Source organism: Carassius carassius, chromosome 17 (assembly GCF_963082965.1).
Source record: "Carassius carassius chromosome 17, fCarCar2.1, whole genome shotgun sequence".
Lineage (NCBI taxonomy): Eukaryota > Metazoa > Chordata > Actinopteri > Cypriniformes > Cyprinidae > Carassius > Carassius carassius.
Window position 1 is genome coordinate 21,626,763 of NC_081771.1, and position 14,425 is coordinate 21,641,187.

Genomic DNA, 14,425 nt, shown 5'->3' on the forward strand with positions numbered 1-14,425 from the left:
TGGCCTCACTGTGCGTGCAGATGCGCTCACACCTGCCTGCTGCCATTCCTGAGCAAGCTCTGCACTGGTGGCACTCTGATCCCGCAGCTGAATCCTCTTTAGGAGATGATCCTGGCACTTGCTGGACTTTCTTGGACGCCCTGAAGCCTTCTTTACAAGAATTGCACCTCTTTTCTTGAAGTTCTTGATGATCCTATAAATTGTTGATTTAGGTGCAATCTTAGTAGCCACAATATCCTTGCCTGTGAAGCCATTTTTATGCAACGCAATGATGGCTGCACGCGTTTTTTTGCAGGTCACCATGGTTAACAATGGAAGAACAATGATTTCAAGCATCACCCTCCTTTTAACATGTCAAGTCTGCCATTCTAACCCAATCAGCCTGACATAATGATCTCCAGCCTTGTGCTCGTCAACATCCTCACCTGAGTTAACAAGACGATTACTGAAATGATCTCAGCAGGTCCTTTAATGACAGCAATGAAATGCAGTGGAGAGTTTTTTTTTGGGATTAAGTTAATTTTCATGGCAAAGAAGGATTATGCAATTCATCTGATCACTCTTCATAACATTCTGGAGGATATGCAAATTGCTATTATAAAAACTTAAGCAGCAACTTTTCCAATTTCCAATATTTATGTAATTCTCAAAACTTTTGGCCACGACTGTACATAAATGCAAAGTGAGGAGAATTTGAAGTAAATGTGTATTTTAAATGTATATTTTGGGACATTTAATCTCAAATGTTTCTTCCTGTAAGGGCAAAATAGCTTATTTTATTTTTCATTTACATAAAGATAAAGTAGTTCTTATCAGATACAATATTTTTTCTGTAATTCTTTTTCCTCGCCCCTTTGCTTAGCTGATTTGTTTCTGCGAAAGAATTTGACATAAAAGTGTCCTTTTAGCTCCATCTAGTGGATCTGTTTGGTTAATCAAGCCTTTTATAGAGATCGCTAACACATGATCCCCAAAATGCTTTGCGTTCACCACTGGGAATACGTCATGATGACGACACATTAGCGATCTCTATACAAACTTTTTCTTGAGTGTAAAGCACCTCGTACAGATTGTTCATTGACATTTTGCTCAGATGCATGGAAAGCTGTAAATGTCTTGTTCATGATTTTGAGTTCTTAACAATGAATCAGCACCTCATCTCATAATAGTCAAATTTTGTCAGTTGTTGTAGGTAGGCTATATTCATGCTGTATTATTGGATGAAATGTACTTATGTTTTATTCTCTTTTTGGTACCATTTTCAATTTCTAAAAGTTAATGTCTTGTTCTCTTGAAGGACTGAGACAGTGGTTCTTCTCGAAGCACAATGAGCTGGAGCTTTCTTACGCAGCTGTTGGATGAAATCTCCAACCACTCCACCTTTGTGGGCAAGATCTGGCTCACACTATTTATCATCTTCCGCATTGTGTTGACTGTTGTTGGGGGAGAATCAATATACTATGATGAACAGAGCAACTTTGTCTGTAACACCATTCAACCTGGTTGTGAAAATGTCTGCTATGATGCGTTTGCACCACTCTCTCATGTAAGGTTTTGGGTTTTTCAGATTATTTTGACCACAACCCCAACTATTATGTACCTAGGCTTTGCTATGCACAAGATCGCTCGTATGAATGATGTTGAGTACAAGCCGAGTAACAGGAAACGCATTCTCAGGATTGAATGTGGAGCTAACCGTTATTATGAGGAGGCTGAGGACAATGGTGAGGAAGATCCCATGAAGATGGAGGAGATCCTTCCCGAGAAAGAGAGAGCTCCTGTGAAGCCTGCCCCTAAACACGATGGTCGGAGGAGGATAAAGAGGGACGGCCTCATGAAGGTGTACATCCTTCAGCTTCTATCTCGGGTTGTTTTCGAGGTTGGTTTTCTCTTTGGCCAGTATACCCTGTATGATTTTAAGGTCGACCCCAAGTTTGTGTGCACTCGCAGCCCCTGCCCTAACACGGTGGACTGTTTTGTGTCACGTCCCACGGAGAAAACGATCTTCCTGCTGATCATGTATGCAGTTAGCTGTCTCTGCTTGTCTCTCACGGTACTGGAGATTCTTCATTTTGGCCTCAGTGGAATCTGTGATGCTTTTCGGCGATGCACACACCACCAGACCGTTGCACACCCCCGTGACGCCATATGCAGACAGGTGCCCACAGCCCGACCAGGATACCCCACTGCACTGAAAAAAGACAAGCTGTCCATTGGATTGAAACCGGAGTATAACTTGGACTCAGGTCAGGAGTCTTTTGGTGACGAGTCATCGTTGAGAGATATTGACCGCCTGCGTAGACACCTAAAACTGGCCCAGAAGCATCTGGAAATGGCATCAGAATGGAGAGAGCAGTCCTCCATACAGCAGAAGCCCAGAGTCCAACAGCACTGCTGTCGAGCAGAACAGACTCAGCTTTGCACAGGAGAAGCAGGGAAGCACATGTGAAAAAGGTAAGACAAAAACTTTTTTCACAATAGCTTTTAAAAAAATTTTTAATAAGGAAACGTGTGTGTGTGTGTTTGTGTGTGACTATCACTTGGAAAATATACAAACTTATATAAAATGCAATGTGTAATGTATATTTGTTTAAAAATGTATTTTTATTTGTACAAGTTGTTGTGGAAATTCTAATTCAATAACAATTTGTAGAGACTGAGAATGAAAAACCAAACAGAGTTTTGTTTTTGTATTGCTTTAATTCTCTGCAGAGAATGATCTGGTTTACACACAGCTTCCGAGTCTGTATGCAAAGAGATAACACACAGACTTACAGCCCACTTTTTATAGAATGTAAAAAGATACATTGAAGGACAGACTAGGACCTTTGAGCCAATCATGTTGCTCAGTGCACATCACATCATAACACATGCACATCTCATCGTAGATGCCTGGTTACTCTCAAAAACTGCCCATCCCTGGTACACAGTTTCCCCTTAAATGTTGCCATTCAACCTAAAGCAGTTGTCCCTATGGACTATATATACTACCTTATTCATTGTATGTTAACAAAGATACTTAAATGAGATTAATGCAATCAATGCTAAATTAACAAAACATAACAAAGTATAATCTAAATTTTTGATTATTTAATATTGTCTATACATATGTATGTATATGTTTTTTTTTGAGAATGAAGTTCAAAATCAAGACTAATGTTTGCATGCTTTCTCAGAATGAATATATGTGAGTTTTAATGAGTTTTCATTTTCTCTCTGTCTTTCATAGGGATCCATGCTTGATGGAGAACCATAGACTATCATCTGCTTTTCTGTGCAACCAAGTGCATCACCTGTGGCTGCTGAACATTGTGTAAACAGATTGGAGCATGTGTGTCCTTGCGTAATGTAGTTTAGTGTGTTTAGAAGTTCTGTTTTGAGCAGTGGACCACAAGTAGTGTGTGTGTTTGTTATGAACAAAATGGAAACCTGGAAAATGTTTGAATACTTGTGAATCATTTATTGATCTACAAAGAAGCTTTTGATATTTTATTTGCATATTGCACATTTTACCTGCGTATAAGAAGTACTTTAGTTACTATCCCTCTTATTTTGAAGAAGCTTTTTGTTTCAGGTCAGTGTATAATTTTGCCTCCTTTATGAGAATGCAAATCATAAGTTGGACCAAATGCAGTCTACACTGAATAGCGATAAGGTCTCAGAATTGAAATCTGCAATCTGTTGTTCTGACACTGTTTAATTAACCCATGTCTGTTAACAGCCAGGTTTTCCATCTTTTGATACATTTCTCCAGGATCATATCAGTTTTCAATATTTTATGATTTTTTCGAAAAAGTTAAGGTTGTAAGGTTAAAGTGTTTTACAATCTTAAAATAAACAATTGGTTTAAAAAATTGCAGCCATGCCTGATTTTCTGTGCTTCCAAGAATGATTAACTGATCTTGAATAATGACAGACCGATAAATCGTTGAGGCTGGTTAATGGGCCAGTACTTGGCATGTTTGAGGTGTTTTATCATTGCCTGATAAAAGGTCCTTTGTGTCATAAATACTATGTCACAAATTTTACAGTTAAGTAAGTCCCTTGTTTAAAAACAAATCTCTGTTAATGTTTTTTATTTCTTTATGTATCTTTCGGTGAACTACTAATTGTCCACTTCCAGATTTTTAATGATTTGCCTTTATGTAACACCAGCTTATATTGTGAGTGCTAGATTACAGTAGAGATTTGAATGTGTACAGTTTATGGTATTTCCCATGACTTGGTCAAATCTACCTTTTCCTCAACTGTCATCTCAAAAATAACATTTGTAATATTTCATCAGCATAATGCTGTGATGCCTAAATTCCCTTTGTCATCACTGCAGTAATTTGACATTGACTATAAATAGCATAGAAAAACTAGATAAAAAAGTTTGTCAAGACAAACTTTATGCTGGCTTGAGAAAGCCTGACCAGAAAGTTAAAAAAGTTTAGAAAGTTTGAAAAGTTTAAAAAGTTTGAAAAATGAAAAAAGTTTAAGAAGTTTAAAAATCAAGTGATTAGCATATTGTTAACATTACTAGTAAGTGACTAGCATGCAAGATACTAGCATGATTAGCATGCTGTTAGCAAATCAATAGCATGCTGTTAGCAAATCAATAGCATGATTAGCAAGTTACTATCATGTTGCTAGCATGTTTCTAGCATAATTAGCATATTCCTAGCTTGATTAGCAAGTGACTAGCATGTCGCTAGCATGATTAGCAAGTAACTAGCATGTTCTTGGCATGATTAGCAAGTTACTAGCAGGTTGTAAGCATGTTTCTAGCATGATTAGCATGCGACTAGCATGTCACTAGCATGTTTCTAGCATGATTAGCATGTGACTAACATGTCACTTGCATGTTTCACATTTACAGGCTATAGGCTTTTAGAAAAATATAGGGTTTTGGTGGTTGATTCAGCTGTCCTTCATTGGTAAAGAGGCCAAAATGTATCACCTGTAAAGTTGGTTTCTCAGTCTACAATATGGGGCTATGTGCAAGTTCTTTGCTGAGATAAACCCAGTTTCACCGACCTTACAGTACCTGCTGTGACAATTTCAATGCACTGGATATACTTATAAACTACAATTCAGACACCCATATTGGCCAGACAGGCCTAGGTAGGTGTTAGACCTATTATTTAATGAAATGTCAGCATGTGGCACATATTTTTTAGTGTTCCAGTGGCTCAAGTGGTATAGCATTGCGTAAGCAGTGCAATGTTGTGGGTTTGTTTCCCAGGGAACACGTTAGATAAAAACATTTAGCCTGAAGGCTCTGTAAGTCGCTTTGGCTAAAAGCCTAATGCATTTATTATTATTAAATTCTTTTGATACAGCGAATGATAAACTTGTTAGTCAAATTTTAGACCTCCAGCTGCTTGTGTGTTGTCAGGAGATGGAGCATGAGATTGGAAAATTTTAGATTTCTTGAGGGTGATATAGAGTCAGGGAATTTGTAAGGTGTGATTTTACTTAGCTCACATATAAACCTTACGAGTCCAGAAATGTTGAACAACAGTGTAACCCTGACCATGATCCTTTTTGCTCAGGCAACATGAAATGGAAGACCACACATGGATAAAGATACAAAAAATAGTAATTTATTACAGTAAATACGTGAGATGAAAAATGAGAAATAAGCAAAAATCTGTATAAATTATATGGTATGAAATGAAAGTGTGGCATTGGCAAAAAGGCAAACAAAAAGCAAAGCAATGTGATACAGGAGAGAAGGAACCCGGAATGTCAGCCATGAAGTCCTTTTACACTGCCCAGGCCACAATCAAGCGATTACAGACACCTGCCCGGTAGCTCCTCCCTGAGAGACACAAACAGACCAAGGAGTAGACATTAAACATTTCCCTATTCAAACTCTGGAAAACAAATGTAGTACTTAGAAAATTTTAATTTAAACAGAGTCAACTTTCAGCAGAAATTCTGGGGTAATACTTTATTGTCCATTGGTTACAACAGGTTACAAAAATTAAGGGAATTAAAAAAATGACACTTTTCATATATTTATTACCTGCACTCCTCTTAATTTTCACTGTTGTCTGAACTGCTGAAATCACTTTCATTCTCCTGTTTATCTTCCAGCTCTATAGCAGAGCCCTGAGGGCCTAAAACAGCCTTGTATTGAAGGAGCACTTCTTTCAATGTATCCGAAACTTCAGACTGTCATCTTCTGCAGAGCCCTTGATTCACTTGTCTGTTAAAAGTTAAAAGTGAAAAACAAATCCAAATTACCAATGCATACCCACGTGCTTTGTAATATTTGTTATAAGCCACCAAAATAAGATGGCCAGTGTAATGTTTTTCAACTGCTTTCTAGTAAGATATGTCTCTTGTAGGTAAAATTAAAGTTTGGTGTCCTTATCACCATCACTTCCTTGTTTGGTTGGTATGATTACAAAATTGAAACTTGCCTTCCTCTGAAGTTTTTCTTTTAAGAGTTGACTGCAACTACTGCATCCATGAGCAGTGCTGGGCCATCACATGAACAAGTATTGTCCTTTCCTCCTCCAGTCTCATTTTCAGCATGGTTTTGTTAAAAAAAGTTAACTTGTCTTCGATTTGTGCTACAACAGAGGTAAAGAAAATGTATAAATAACAATTATGACTTGAGTCTTTACAAAATAAATCAGAGGCCTCAGGAAGCTCTGCTTAGCTGTACCATGAACCTCCCACGGCCATCTTGGGGATGGGTTGTCTCCTTATACCGATGCTCCGCTTCATTAACATCAGTTGGCATGGCAGGGTCATGACTATTATAGGTCTCTATGTCTTTCAATAGCAGTCTCTTGCTCTCAGCAATTTTCCTCCACATGTGGTGATGGAACTTGCCACTATCTGTAAAAATATGAAGCAGAAGGTAACAATAGTGCCCAAAAATGCCTGCTTCTGCTGCCTCATGTTAAGGTAACTTCCCTCAATGGACTGCTCTAGGGAATTACCTATTGTGTCTAGAAACACAACACAAAAACACAATAGTGTAAAGAAGGACGAGTTGGGAGGGGGTGAGTGCCAAAAAAAAGGCTTACAGAGATAGTGGCATGCAGTTAGCAGTAGGCAGCTTAAATATCATGATCTAAATGATAAGTAAAAGGTTTATTTAAAAAATACTTTATTACTGATCTATTAAAAATATTTGTAACGATGACAAAAAGGTCCACTGAAGTGCATTGTAATGCGCAGTGTTATTCTGTGTTGCGGCTGTCTAATCCCTTTCACAAATACATGCCGTAAAATAAATATATAACATGAAAATGTATATATAAAATAAGAAAAAAACATGGTTATTGGTTACTAGTTAAACCATGGTAAAAACAACGTTGTGCTACACTAACCATAGTAACCATAGTGTCCCAAAGTTGAGTGTACACACTTCGAACGCCACGGACTTCGAAGACCAGGGCTGCGTTTCCCAAAAGCATCGTAAGCCTAAGTTGATCGTAAAAACGATCGTACGATTGATCTTAATATTACGGTCTGTTTCCCAAAAGCATCGTAGCTTAAGTAGCACTTGAAAATCTTCGTAGATCTACGAGTGCTCTGGAGTAATCGTACATCCCCAAGTGCATCGTAAGAAGACAGATTTATGAGGACACCTGCAGGACAACCGGCAGATTACACTTTTATCTAGATTTAACACACTGCAACGCGAGTAATATAATAATATTTTGATTGTACTTTATTGTACACTTTATTGTACTCGTTTTTTGTTTACATGAATTTATAAATAAAATAAATAAAAAGGGGAAAACAAGATAAAAAACACATCTAAATTAAATGAATTAACAAAAAAAAAATCATAAAAGAAGTAATGTGGGAAATTTGCTTCAAAGACTGGGCAAAATAGGAATGAATTCAAAAAAATCTGTCAATGACTTGCTGACGTGCACGAAAACCAGCCATGTATTGGGCATTTCTTGGTTGGCCATGTGGTCCCATGCCATCTTCGTCCTCCACATCCTCCTCCTCCACCTCTTCATCTTCCTCCCTGTTAAGTAAGGGCACTCTCATCTGCACTGCAATGTTGTGCAGCATAGCTGTTACTATTATTACTGCAAATCACTTTTGTGGAGCAAACAAAAGACCACCGCTGGACTGGTGAATTGCCCGAAAGCGCATCTTCCACCTCCCTATTGTGCGTTCCACAATACTACGTGCAACACGGTGTGCCTCGTTGAAATTTGTCTCCCTGTTATTCATAGGATTAGCCACAGGCGTGAAGAGATATGGCCTCAGTGGGTAACCACTGTCCCCAAGCAGCCTCCACTGTCCCTGTAAGTTTTGTGCCTCCTGACCAACAGATGAATTGGTGAACATGAAGGAGGCGTGTGTGCTTCCAGGCCACCTTGCCACAATGTCTGTAATCAAACCCTTATGGTCACAGATCACCTGGCAGTTGATAGCTGCATAGCCTTTGCGGCATATATATACATGGCCATCCACAGATGGTGTAAGGATCGGGATCAAGGTACCATCGATCACTCCAATGACCTGTGGGATGTGATGATGTGTTAAAAAATACTGTTGTATTTCTGTGATGTCCTGTCTTGATGCTGGAAATTGAATGTGTTCCACAGCAAGTGGAGTAATGCATTGGTGACCGCTTGAACAGCTCTTGAAACTGATGCCTTACTTAGTCCAAGCCCATCACCAAGTACCTGGAGAAAACTGCCTGTTGCATAAAATCTCAAGGCTGATAGGATTTGGATTTCAGGGGACAAGGCAAAATTTCTCCTGGTGGCACGCATCAGCTGAGGTCCAATGCTATTTAGCAATTGGGCTATTTGTCCTCTTGGCAGACGGTATCGCCTTATTATAGCCATGTCATCAAGGATATCCAAGGGGTTTTGATGCTGTCTGATGAAGGCATTTAAAGTCACCAGTCTACTTCGTGGTCGTCTCTGTCTTTGTCTTTCTCTGACCCTCAATGCTTAGAAACTGTATTGATTACATATTATATTCCTTTAATCTATCCTCTGTTCATAATGATGAAAAGTTGTGCTTATTATAAAAATGTACACATAGACCAGTACTGGTAAAAAATGTTGTTGATTTTTTTTGTCTATGAAAGGTATCTTTTCTTGTTTTTTTTTGTTCAGCCATTTTGTCAGTGTCTCCGCCTGTATGTAGGTGCTTTATATAGACTCGATTGTCTTGATTGGTAATCCAAAACAGATGACAATTATTAGGTTAAACGTTCAGAATACGATTCCATATAAGGTTAAATTTCAGCACTTCGCGAATGGACAGCGACTCGTAAGTAGCACGTAGAGCGCGTTCTCGCGCGTTCATGTTAAGTGCATTTTTGGGAAACGCTCGTGGAATTGCTGCGAGCGTTCGTAAGTTTGCACGTAGAAAACGCTCTTAAGAGCTAAGATACATCGTTATCGGGAAACCCGGCCCAGGTCTCTGAAGTGCACAAAGGGCCCTCCGAAGTGCGTGAGATGCTCCGCCTTCGCAGGATTTCCTAATTCCGCCACCAGGTGTTTCCGATTACCGCTGTGTCGCATAGCAACGGTGCGAGAGGAGAGCTGACGAGAGGACAATCCTGTCAGGAGAGGTGGAGACAGAACTGCTTGTTTTTGCATTTATGTTTTACGTCATAATGGAGGAGACGGTGATGGAACTCAGCCAAGACCGAGTCCAGGTAAATTACACTGGTTTGCTGCATCCTTTGTCGGATTACAACTTTAAATGCAGGTACTGGTTCGGAGCTTACTTGAATAATGTAATGATACATATAAAAAACTACTAAATACACAAACTCGCACACACACACATAGCAGTTCAAATGATGACTGATATGTTACAAAGGTGCGATTTTATATAGTTTATTGTCTTGACCAAGGTGATCATATGTAGACAGGTTTACAACCCGTTTTTTAAGTAGTTAAAGTATAAAAATAAAACTGAAAAAAGTTAGTAGTAAAGCTCAATGTTCAACAGCAGCAATCACAACTGAGCAGTGCTCTGTTTGAATGTAATATTCTGACAATAAATGTAAGGAAGTACATTAGTTAAGTTTACTCGTACAAATATAAAGTACTACGTTTTGTTTTTCTCACAGGACATTGGCACTACAGAAATATGGTCTTTTGCAACATGATACATTGCTGTAGATTAAACTACCCAACAGTATTTTTACTAGGCAACTTTAAATTGAATAGCATTGAACATATATAGAAGTAAACTGCAACATACACAGTAGTGCAGAAATAATATTAATGTAAAATCATCCTGACAAATTATTTTTCAGAATACTACTGTACATACCTTTACTTTTATTCTCAGTGCCTTAAGTATATTAGAGTATGCAAGATAATACATTTACTTAAGGATAGTTCAGCCAATATGGTATTGGTAGTTACTAAAAGTAGTTTACTTAAGCATCTCAATATTTCTTCTAATAATTATGTTGTCATAGCGCTAAACAATTTCTCTTTTCCTTCTTTCTCTAAATCAGACTGGACCCCTGTACTGCAGGATGAAGCTGAATGTGCCAGTGTTGGACAGTTTAATGGTCCTGACAGTGCTGCTGGATCTTCTGGGAAGTGAAGGCCTGGTGTTTCTCTTCTGTCTGCCAGTGGTACATCATAAAGAGTGGTCTCTCCAGAGTGTTTGACATGTGCCTCGTTCCACAGCCACAGCATTGTCCTTCGAGTCTCTGAGGATGTGCTGGCCATTCACCAAGAGACTCACCTCCTGAAGACCCCAGAACACATGGAGGCAGCGCTGGGCTCAAACTGAGGGTGTTTTTCTGATGTTAAACCTAAGCTATGCTGTAAATGGTTGTAAAACGTACTTTCAGTTTAGAACAATTTGTTTTAATTAGGGATGCACCGAATCCAGGATTCGGATTCGGCCGAATACTGGGCTTTTTGATGGGGTTCGGTTTCGGCAGAACCTTAGATTTTTTTTCCGCCGAACCGAACCCTAGGCTTGCGCTACGCTGGTCGACGTCACACGGCCGTTGATTACGTGAAAGACTTTTCAGTACGGCTGGGGACATTCGTTCCCACACTCGCTACCGGCTGTCACCTGTTAATGCAGAGCATCTTGTTTTTTTGAAAGGAAATTTCACATTTCATGTGAAAGGTTAGAGGTTTTACAATAATTTCATTATGACGCAGGAGATGTGTGTGATCTTCCGTAATATTTTTCGTAATATTTGGCTACTGTTCTAATCGTAGCCTAGCCTACTGTTATAAACAAAAACTGCCAACTATCCATGTTTATTGAGTAAATGTTCAATAACATTAATTTCAGTTAAGTCACCAAACATATTCTGGTTTAAAAAAGAAAAGAATAACACTTTTCTTTGCATTGTTGCACATTTATTGAAAGGTTTTGGTTTGTACTTGGGTAAGAATAAAAATAAAAATTTTAAAAATAAAAATGAACAAACTTCTGTGGACGTTGTTTACTTCATTAATGTGTTTTACTGTGTTATAATGGAATGAGGATGCGAGTAGGATTCGGTATTCTGTTTCGGATTCGGTTTCCAAAAAATCTGGGCCCGGTTCCCCGATAACGTTCACTCTTAGCGCGCTAAGAAGACATTGAAAGATATATCTTACCAAAGTTGTTGATGTTTCTAAGTGTGTTCCCCGAAGTGTCCCTTAGGAAGCTTCTTAGCACGCTGCCTCTTACGTCCGACGTTACAAGAGCGCTGTCCAAAGTCAGGGTGCTGAATTAGTTTGCATCGATTGCTCATGAATCGTTTTTCCACTTCACATGAAGGTGCATTACAGCGTTAAGAAAGACAACACGTTCTATGCAAATGAAACATTCCTCAAATTATTACAGTAACATTTATTTTAACATAGTTTAAGTTATCAGTAGAATATAGACTATAAATTAAATTATCAAATGGTCAGTAATATGTTCACATGATATGTTGTGACGGTTAGACGAACCGGGTATCCCTCGCTAATCATCCACCCTCCTTATCCCGTTGTGCCACTTGTGCCGCTTCTTGACATGGGTTTAACGACTTATAAAAATTATATAATACACTTTTATATTAATGGCAAGGTACTTTACAATTAGAATTGATTGGCAAGCAGCTGCAGTTACTTCTGTTTAATGCGGTATTGATTGCAATTGGTTTATGTTTTTAATAAAACCTATCAACCTATCTACAATGAACGGAGAGAGGGAGAGAGAGAGAGAGAGAGAGAGAGTTAGATTTCAAAATATGCTGGGGAAGCAACGTAAAAAAGGGCACCAAGCCTCTCGTCAGAGGAGGTGTTGCTGGACCTTGCCACCAGGTCAGATATCACACCCCTATGGTCCACTATAACCTGCACATTTATGGCCGCGTCTTCCTTTCGCGATAAGTAGCCTACGCCTGATCATTCACTGATGGATTGGCGATAGGGATGAGTGCCATCCACCAGGATGCAATCCCCGGCATGGCGCAGAAGGGCGTTGGTGACAGTGTGGACGCACTTCCACACAGAGGTCTTGATTAGGCTGTAGCCCTCTCCCACGACCTCGATGAATCTCTCTGTAGCAAAAAAAAAGAAAAAAAAAAAAAAGTAGCGCTGGGCTTCAGGGCTTAAAGCAGGATTTCGCCGCATTAGTCTGGCCAGCGCAGGTCTGGGAAGGTCCAGCTGCTCCAAAATGAGTTGTCTTGGGAGGGGATTTTTTTAATATAGCCACGTCAGGCAAAATGTCAAAAGGGCTTAAGTTTTGCCGAATAAAAAAACTGACATGGACTAAACGGCTCCGAGTCCGGCTCCGTCTTTGATTCAATACAAGGACATGTTGGATCGCTGCCATAGTTGGTCGCTTACTGGACACCACCATGCTTACCCATTTAAAGATCTTAGCCATTTAGAGCCAAATTGTTTGCCAGATTTTAATTATCAAATAAATGATTGCCAATTCGCTTTAATTACATTACGAAAAAGCCTAGGCTAATTACCACCTTATTAGTTCTGTAACCACATAAAGTCAACTTCATAAATAGGCCTGTATCCATTGCGAACATAATCTATTATGAGTCTTAAAAAATAACAGAAAATCATTGTTGAGCCACAAAATTGTCAACATACCATAGTTTGACTTGTACTTCGCTGCGCTGGTTTCTAAAGACTGCTGTACAGTAGCGTCATGAGCTCAAATAACGCTAAGAGAGAGCTACGAATGGTCCAGGGGTGCGTTCTCCGAAACTACCTTAACGCTACGTTGTTCTTAAGTTGTACCTTAAGAAGTACCTTATCGTTAATACGTGGTTTCCGAAACCTTCTTAGTTAAGTATACCTTCTGTAAGTCATGCGTTCGGAAGGTTGGTCTGGAGCGCTCTTAGCTATACCTTATCACTGCTGACGGTTCATACCGCTAGTGGCCACCACTACGCAAAAAGATTTTTTACATCGCAGTTTAATTACACATAGAAAATTTTATATGAACATTTAATATAAAATCTGATTTAGTATTAAAATTACATTTTTACTTTAAAATTATACACATAAAATACTTAAGTTGTTATAGCCTACACCCAGTGTATGGAAGTGTTTTCATTAATAAAGTTTCCATACACTAATGGTTGTTAGCTTTTTAAATTACTATCCTAAGGCACATCAGCTGGCGAACCATTTGACAGAAAAGGCTTAGGAGTCTATATAAAGAAAGATGAGTTTACACAAACTTTATAGCTATGGCAGCGCTGGCAAAATCGTGCCATTTTTTACGGATCACGTCCCACTGTCTCAATGGGCAGGAACCAGACGCTGCCAATTTCATGGCTATGCTTTCCCAGAGTTCTTTTTTTTTTTTTTTTGGAGACCGTTGTGCGGAAACTACCGAATAATACACCTTTGTGGTGTTCCACCTCATCCAGCAGTATAGACATTTCACCAGCAGTGAAGCTGGGCGATCTCTTTTTGCGGACTTTTTCCCCCGACATAGTGAATGTCGGTATGTCTCTCATGTTTGCGCTTTTATTGAGGAAATCATCCAATTACACAAATGAGCGATTTACGCCAATAATGTGATACGGCTGGTGGATAATCAGCATACGTTGGGGAGAACATTAACACACTTATGGTCGTGAGGGTTTGGGATTGTACACTTGCTAAATTATAAACACATACTCATATTTATATCTGCATGTACTTATTTCAATAAGCCCCGATAAAGTTTGTACTATTTCTAAAACGCTTCTTTATAAAGAACATTGTTTTCTCAATACTTTACCTATACTGCTGTGGAGGAAAGAGCGCACAATCGATCATCGAGGCGTCGATAACAACCTATTCAGCACCTCCACCATGGACAGCAACTGCTAAGGTCGAATTTAAGAAGGTTTACCTTAAGCAACATCCTAAGGTATAGTTCGGAGAACACACGTAGCAAAGGTATACCTGTAGTTAAGGTGTACCTTTTGAGTATTCGTAGCGCGCTAAGAGACAACGTTATC

General features: G+C 39.1%; 1 pseudogene; it reads left to right on the forward strand.

Annotated features, from left to right (window-relative positions):
• Positions 1-984: 984 nt before the first annotated feature.
• LOC132091007 (gap junction gamma-1 protein-like) lies at positions 985-3,243 on the forward strand (annotated as a pseudogene).
• The last annotated feature ends 11,182 nt before the right edge of the window (positions 3,244-14,425 follow it).